Below are 8,701 nucleotides of genomic sequence, written 5' to 3'. Positions count from 1 at the left end.
CCAGCAGTGGTTTGTCAAATCCTCCTCATTGTCCAACCCCCTGCCCTGCCCCAGCCACAAAGTGGTGAAGCTAGGGTCCAAACCCCCTACATCTCAGAGTCAGCGCAGGCAGGACCTGTCATCTCCTGCTTGGAATAGCACAGATTTCTTCTGCCAAATCTCTCTTCTGCCTTCCTTTTCTATCTCTGACTCCAGCCCAGGAGTGTTTTTCACTTTAAGGACTCAGGATTAGGCTGGGCCTACCTGGATAATCCAGGCTATTCATTCTCCTTAAGACCCCTAACTTTAATTACATGAGCAAAATCCATTTTGCCATATGCAATATGATATATTCATAATTACAAAACATGTCATATCATTTATAACACAATCACAGGTTCCGGGGGTTAGGATGTGGACTTCTAGGAGGGCCACTCTGCCTACCACACCTCCCTAGAGGTGATGGTACCCAACTCCACGGAGTTCGGGTGATGGCACAGGCCAAGAGAGCTACCCTCAGGCTGATAGGACCTGGGTCCCCCAGCCCGCAGGTTGTGAAACCAGGGTGCAAATATCGGATGTAGTTCCCACAGTACTCTCAATGCACTGTGTAGTATAATGACTGTCAATGACTGTCATAGTAGCAATGCCACCTGCCTCTGTCTGGTGCTTTGGCAACCGTACAATGCACTGTCATGCCTTTTTTTCTCACTTCTCTAACAGTCACAGGGGCCTACCAGCTCCATTTCACCCCTAGAGAACTGAGTTTCCAATCTGGGCCACTTGTCCAAGCAGGGTCTCCCCAATCTTTACCATTAGCCCATTTTGTGGGCCACAGACCAGGAATATGAACGTACCTCTTTTTTTTTTTTTTTTTTTTAGACAAAGTCTCAGTCTAGTCACCCAGGCTGGAGTGCAATGGCTCGATCTCCACTCACTGCAACCTCTGCCTACCGGGTTCAAGCGATTCTCCTGCCTCAGCCTCCCTAGTAGCTGGGACTACAGGCATGTGCCACCATGCCCGGCTAATTTTTGTATGTTTGGTAGAGATGAGGTTTCACCATGTTGGCCAGGCTAGTCTGGAACTCCTGACTTCAGGTGATCCGCCCACCTCGGAGTCCCAAAGTGCTGGCATTACAGGCCTGAGCCACCATGCCCGGCCTTAGCATATCTTCGAACCCCCTCCAGACAGTATTCGTGAGGGTAACCAAAATGTACTGAGCCCCTGCTGAGCACCAACCCTGGCGGAGACGTGCGGACAGATTCTACCCTCAAAGAGCTATCCTGGGAAATGTCCCTGTTTCGTAACAATTTTGCTTCCAAAAACCTCCCCTGGCCTGTGTCGGGCCGGCAGGGCCAACCCCGGCGGTTCCAACCTCTGCGGTTCCCTGGCGGGGCGGGGACAGTTTGAGGTGCAGTCGTGGGTTTCGTGACCCTGGGTCACGATATTCGGTGCAACCCTCCGTTTCTGGTGCAAAAATCACTTGCAACTGAGTGTTAAAACCCCAGCCCTGGAATCCCTCTCGGACTCCACCCCAGAACCCGGGCAGGCCAGGGCGTGGAGGGGAAGCGAGTCGAGAGCGCGCCGTGGCGCCTGCACTATCCGGGACCCGCCCGAGACCCCGGTGGGCGCGTGACCACCTGGGGCTGCCGTGAAAGGGGCTTCGAGGAGGCCCCGCGGCGGCTGGCAGCAGGGAGGCCATTTGGGTGTGGCTTTCGCTGTTTTAAGGCTGCAAGTTGTAGAGTAAAATTTTATTAAAACTAAAAAGAAGCTTCAGGAACTTGTCGCAGGTGACAGCGAGGCGTCCGCGCACGGCTGGTGGGTGCCCGGCTGGCCCGGGGCGGGAAGGGGCAGCGGCGGCGCTGTGGCCCTGTGTTACTGGGAGGAGGGCGTTGCGTGGGTTGTCCTGGTCCTTGGCCTTTTGAACAAAGCATTGAACAAAACGCACAAAGTAACAAAGGAATGAAACGCAGGAACAGAGACAGGGAAAGCAGGAATTTGTTAAAGCGAGAAAGCACCCACAGGGTGGGAGTGGGCCCAAGAAGCAGCTCAACGGCCAGTTAGAAAGTTTTCTGGGCTTTAAGTCTTTCATTTGACGTTCTTATCAGCTACCTCTTATCTGGATGAAGGTTTTGGTTGGTGGCTAAAGGCTGGGGTGAACTGGTGCCCTATGCGGATGAAGGGACGGTTCCTGCATGGCTCTTGGCCACTCCAAGGCACTCTCCCTTTCCATCTGGGAGGAGGGGTGTAGGGAGAGTAGCCCTTGATACTTTACTACTCGCAATGGGGAGAGGGGTTTTTCCTTTTGGTTTGGGAAGTTTGCGTTAATCGGCCTCAGATTCTCTGCCCCAGACCTTGGTGTTTTCCCTTGATTCAGCTTTAGGAAGTCAGCAGGAATCGGCCTTAAGTTCCCTGCCTCCAGACCCTATTCTCCTGCCTCACATGGACGCGGACCAGGCGGGAGCCCCATAAGGACCCAGGTGGCCCCGTGCCCCGCGTGGGCAGCGAGGACCTGGCCTTCCTGGAGGGCGAGCTGGCGGGCCCGCAGGGAGCTGCTGGAGATCCAGAGCCTGTTCTATGCCGTCAAGAGCAGGTGGAGGCGGAGGAGTGGAGCGCCCGGGCCCCTGCACCCAGCCGGCGCGCGGAGGCGGAGGAGCGGGTGACCAGTCTGTGCGCCCAGGCGGAGAGGAAGGCCGCGGTGGCAGCGCGGATGGGCAGGCAGATCGTGGAACTGCACCAGCGGATCGCCGGCTGCCAGTGCTGCTGAGCCGACTGGGCCGCTCAGGGTGGAGTCCCGCGGGGCTGGAGTCCGGCTGGAGTCCGACCGGGAGTGTCCCGCGTGGAAGACGCTGGGCAGGGAGGGAGGGGAGCATAGAGCCGTGCCACACTCTGCGCCGAGATTTACTCTTTTTACGTAGGTAAAAGAAAATAATTTCATTTCTTAAAAAGAAAAAAAAAAGGGGAAAAAGAAACCCAAAGACCTTTAGCAGTAGAACAATAAAGGACATAGAACAGCCATGTCGCTAAGGGGATTAAACAATTTCTTCTATGCCATAAAGCTAAATATCAGGCTGGGAACAAAATCTAAAAGTGTGTGAGTTGGGCTCTGTGTTTCATGCCTGTAATCCCAGCACTTTAGGAGGCTGAGGCAGGAGGATCACTTGAGCTCAGGAGTTTGACACCAGCTTTGACAACATAGTGAGACCTCTCTCTACAAAAAATAAAAACCAATTAGCCAGATGTGGTGGCATACACCTGTGGTCCCAGCTCCTCGGGAGGCTGAGGCAGGAGAATTGCTGGAGTCTGGGAAGTCAAGGTTTCAGTGAGCTGTGTTCAGGTCACTGCACTCCAGCCTAAGCGACAGATTGAGTCACCGTCTATAATTAAAAAAACAAAATGCAGGCGGGGCAGGGTGGCTCATGCCTGTAATCCCAGCACTTTGGAAGGCCGAGGCTGGTGGATCACCTGAGGTGAGGAGTTCGAGACCAGCTTGGCCAACATGGTGAAACCCCATCTCTACTAAAAGAATATAAAAATTAGCTGGGTGTGGTGGCAGGTGCCTGTAATCCCAACTACTTAGGAGGCTGAGGCAGGAGAATCGCTTGAACCCGGGAGACGGAGGTTGCAGTGAGCTGATACTGTGCCTGTGCACTCCAGCCTGGGTGACAGAGTGAGACTCCATCTAAAAAAAAATGTGTGAATTGGTGAAACATAAGGCCATTATTGAACATTTCTAAATTTTGCTAGGAATTTGAAGTGTTCTGCTTGCCCTCTGGCAGTCTGCTGGCAGAATTGCAGTTTTCACCCCAGGACAGTGAATTCTGACTCACAGTGTCAAAGATAAGGAAAGCCAGGACACTAGTCAAAATGGTAAGGACAGATTTCATTCAGTAATGACTTGCAACATGGAAGAGTCCAGAGTGAACTAAACTCAGCTTTGCCAAAGCAAAAGGCAGGAGACTTTTTCAAGGTTAGAGTGTGCTAGGGGGAAAGCACTGACGGGTGAAAAAACAGGTTTGATCCACCTGTCTAGGCCATCTGGGTTTGCTAGTTAGTGCTTATCCAGAGGAGAAACAAAGTTCTCCGTTCTTTATGACAGGAGAAGTAGTGAGTTGGAGCAAAGCTTCCACTGAAGATAGGTCCTCATCCTCCCACTGGGACTGGGGAGGAAGAAGGAGGTTATCTCCTTACATGTTTGAGTTTCAAGGAGCCAAGGAAGAAAAGAAAGAGGAGGAGGAGGAGGAGGAGAAAGAAGAAGAAAAAGTAGAAGAAGGAGGAGGAGGAGGAGAAAGAAGAAGAAGAAGGAGAAGAGGAGGAGGAGGAGGAGGAGGAGAAGAAGAAGAAGGAGAAGGAGAAGAGGGGAGGAAGAAGGGGAGGAGGAGGAGAAGGAGGAAGAGAAATAATTTTTCTTTTTTTTGAGATGGAGTCTTGCTATGTCGCCAGGCTGGAGTGCAGTGGCGCAATCTCGGCTAATTGCAACCTCCTCCTCCTGGGTTCAAGCGATTCTCCTGCCTCAGTCTCCTGAGTAGCTGGGACCACAGGCATGCACCACCACGTGGGCCCAGCTAATTTTTGCCTTTTTAGTAGAGACGGGTTTTCATCATGTTAGCCAGGATGGTCTTGATCTCTTGACCTTGTGATCCACCCACGTTGGCCTCCCAAAGTGCTGGGATTAGAGGCATGAGCCACCGCGCCCAGCCGAAGAAGAATAAATTTTAATCATGATTGTCCATTGATGAGATGGTTGGTCATATTTTTTGTTTTGAGAATTTCTCAATAGTTTTAACTTTTCCTGCTTCTGTGCATTTTGTTATGTCGCATGGGACCTAATCACGGCTGGAGACTTTGGGACAAGCAGGAAACTTGTGTCAGTCCTCAAACCACAGAGTTGTTGAAGGAGCTCCACCTGTTCCATTGGAAGATGCCCCTGGGAAATGAGGTGGAAGACAGTTTTGTATGCAGTTTAGAACTTTCTCTGTGAGAACAGACGAGATTTTTCCTCTGAAGTTAAATCATGTCATTTGGTGCACATTGTGTGACTTTACAGGTCAGTTTGCACAACCTCACTACATCTAATGTGACTTGAAACCTGCATGTGATGGAGTGCTTTCTTGTGTTTTGTTTGTGGTTTGATTTAGGGGTCAGCTTCACTGACAGAGCTCCCTAGTGCATTTCAGGCCCTGTGGGCCATAGAAGAAGAGAAGTCTGAAAAGGGCCTTGAAGATCTCTGGGAAGGAATCGTGGTGCTGGCGCTTTAGCCTTCCTTCACAGGGTCATAACTTACCTGGTTAGACCCATTTGAATAGACCCCAGAGGGATCTGAGGTTAAAATACCATATGTGGCTGGGTGTGGTGGCTCATGCCTGTAATCCCAGCACTTTGGGAGACCAAGGTGGGAGGATTCCTTGAGGCTAGGAGTTTGAGACCAGCCGGGGAAATATGGTGAGACCCCCCTCTCTACAAAAAACAAAAAAATTAGCCAGGCATGGTGGCACTCACCTGTGTGCCAGCTGCTCAGGAGGCTGAGGCAGGAGGATCGCTTGAGCCTGGGAGGTTGAGGCTGCAATGAGCTGAGCTCATGTCACTGCACTCTAGCCTCTGGGTGACAGAGCAAGACCTTGTCTCAGAAAATAAAACAACAAAGCAAAAACACCACACCCATGTGTAATAATGGTTGTTGCTTGTAAAAATGTAAAACCTAAAAACCTATTTATTATATATATTTGTCCAAATGAACCAAAGCCCTTAAAGTTCACCAGGAAAAAGAGAATAAAACATGTTTCTGAAGATCACCGTGTCTGCCTCATTGTCATCAAATGCAGTAAACTGCAGGTTATAATGCATTTGGTGAAGCTGCAAGTGGAAGGACAGGTGATCCCCAGGCACAGAAATGAGGTTGAAGCAAGAGAGAAACAGGCACACTTCAGGCCCTAGGTACCTGTGTTCAAAAGCACTGGCTACACGATGTGCCCCAGACCCTGGGCACATTCAAATTCAAAGACTGTGCCAGGTGTCACAGATGCAGGCAGTAACTCTATTGAGGGGCATCTTCCATGCCAGCTATTGTTCTGAAATAGAACAGTGTCACCGCCCTGATGAAGCTTACATGTTAGAGCAGGGAACCTTCAGAAAACATATAAATATGTCCTGTGGTGATGTGTTTGGTGGGTAACAAAAGGCACTGTGCTGCTGGTAGACACGTAAGATGTAGGATGAGGCTGGAGTGAGGATGAGGCGACCCAGACTGCAGCTGAATCTCCGGTCCACTGCTGACTGACTGACTTTGTAATGTTTCACAAGTCTCTTCACCTCCCTTTACCCCATCTATAAAATGGGTATACTCAAGAGTAGCTACCTCATAGGGATATCACGAAAATTAAATGAGTTGATACCATGTCAGATGGGCTGAATTTGGCCCATGGGGTGGGCCACAGTTGGCTGATCCCTGGGTAGATTTCTGTTGCAGCAAAGAATTCTCTGAAATGTCATTTAGTTAGGAGGGTTATTAGTGAGTGCTCTTGGGATCCACCCCTGTGGGAGGGAAGGAAAAGAACCAGGACGGAGCAAAGGAGAAGTCGAGCTGTGGTGAAGGCTCAGCAGATGCCTCAGCCAACTCTCTAGGGAGTTCTGAAGACAGTGTGACAGGCAGCCTCTAAGATGGGTCACAGCAATCCCTGCCACCTGGCATTCAAGCCTTTGTAGAATCTCTGTTTTGAGCGTGGGCCACAGTTACTGACTTGCTTCTAGTGGACGGAATTCTGCAGAAGCGGTGGGATGTCGTGGCTTCCACTGTGTGCGCCCTCTCTCCCTCTCAGCATTGCTCAGCCCGGGGTTAGCAGACACTGTGTTGTGGAGCAACCCAGTGTAAAGGCTGTGTGGTTTAGGACTGAGGACTGGCAACAATCACAAGCTTGATTTTGGAAGAGATCGCCCCTCACCATCCCAGTTGAGCTTTCAAACTGCAGTAGCCCAGCCAACATCTTGACTGCATCCTCAAGAGACCTTGAGCCAGAGGCACCCAGCTAAGCCCCGCACAGCTCCCCGGCCCATGGAAACTGTAAGATAATAAATGTTTGTTTTAAGCTTTAAGTTTTGCGAAAATGTGTTATGCAGCAATGGGCAACTAGGACAGTCTGATGGCTCTTCAGAGCCCTCCCCACGTTGGGGTGAGAGGACTGGGCTTTCTATCTATCTCTGCAGGGATCAATCATCAAATGCAGCTGCTCCAGGAAGACGTGGTGACAGTCTCTAAAGATGGCTGCCGGCTTGGGGCTGTCCCAGCAGCTGGAATAAGACTTCACTCCTGAAGGGCAATCTGAGCCATGTATCCTCCACAGCTGTCAACGTTCTGAGGCTCTAGACTGTCCCCTGCTTAAGTTCACCAAGGTTTGTAGACGCCGTTAGAGCCAAGGCTGGCGCGAAGGCTCCCGTGCTTGGATCACCTGCTTATTCTTTTTCATGTTTGGCCTCTAAGGAGTCCATATATTTTTCTTCCAGCTCAAGTCCTGGACAGCAGCCGCGCATGGGACGGTCGCCCTGGCCTCTGGCCACCGGGCCCCACGGCGTCGTCCGTCCCTGGCCCCGCTCCTCCCTGAGCCTGCGGCCCGGGCTCCCTCCTGGCGGACCCTGGGCCTGGCGCGAGGGGGCGCGGACACACAGAAGGGGAGGTGGGCACCGGGCCGCGAGGCGGGTGCGCCCAGGACCCTGGGTTCCGGGTCCTGCGTGCTGCGCTCGCCCAGAGCCAGGAATGCTCGCCTCCAGGTGGGGCCCTGAAGCCATAGCGGGGATCACCCCCCTGTCGCCTCCTGAGGGCGCGCGCCTCCTGACAGGGGCTCTGACCTGGTAATGTCAGAGCTCGGGGAGCTCTACCGCCTCCTGGCACCCAGGTCTCCTGGTCAAGCCTCCGCGGGCCTCCTCCCTGCCCTTCTCCCGGGCTGATCCTACTTTCTTTAAAATTCTGGCCGGGCGCGGTGGCTCACGCCTGTAATCCCAGCACTTTGGGAGGCCGAGGCGGGCGATCACGAGGTCAGGAGATCGAGACCATCCTAGCTAACACAGTGAAACCCCGTCTCCACTAAAAACACAAAAAAAATAGCTGGGCGAGGTGGCGGGCGCCTGTAGTCCCCAGCTACTCGGGAGACCGAGGCAGGAGAATGACGTGAACTGGGAGGCGGAGGTTGCAGTGAGCCGAGATCCCGCCACTGCACTCCAGCCTGGGTGACAAAGCAAGACTCCGTCTCAAAAAAAAAAAAATTATTTGTGGGTGATGCAGGTTTAGGAACCGCTGCGCACCGACGGCTTCCGGCGCGGCCTAGAGGTGATGGGAACAGATCTGAGGAAGGTGGCTCCACCTTGGCCTTGCAGCGCCTACCAGGCCTCCCGCTCCCTGCTCAGAGCGGCTCTGGCCGGGCCACGCACGCTCACACAAGCATTCACGGACACTCATCATGCCCACTCACACACACTCATCCTCTCGCACACACTCACACTCATGCTCGCACGTGCACATTTACACACTCACGCTCACACACATGTTCACACATGCTCACATACATCCGCTCACATTCATGCTTACATGTACATTCATATGCGCTCACACACACACTCATACATGCTCACATACACATTCATGCTCACACTCTCATACTCACACATACACGCTCACTCATGCTCACACACATACAATCGCTCACACTCATGCTCACACGTGTATGCACTCTC

The sequence above is a fragment of the Rhinopithecus bieti genome, unplaced genomic scaffold (assembly GCF_001698545.2).
Source record: "Rhinopithecus bieti isolate Rb0 unplaced genomic scaffold, ASM169854v2 scaffold_35903, whole genome shotgun sequence".
In the NCBI taxonomy this organism is placed as follows: domain Eukaryota; kingdom Metazoa; phylum Chordata; class Mammalia; order Primates; family Cercopithecidae; genus Rhinopithecus; species Rhinopithecus bieti.
This window is presented reverse-complemented; position numbering follows the sequence as displayed.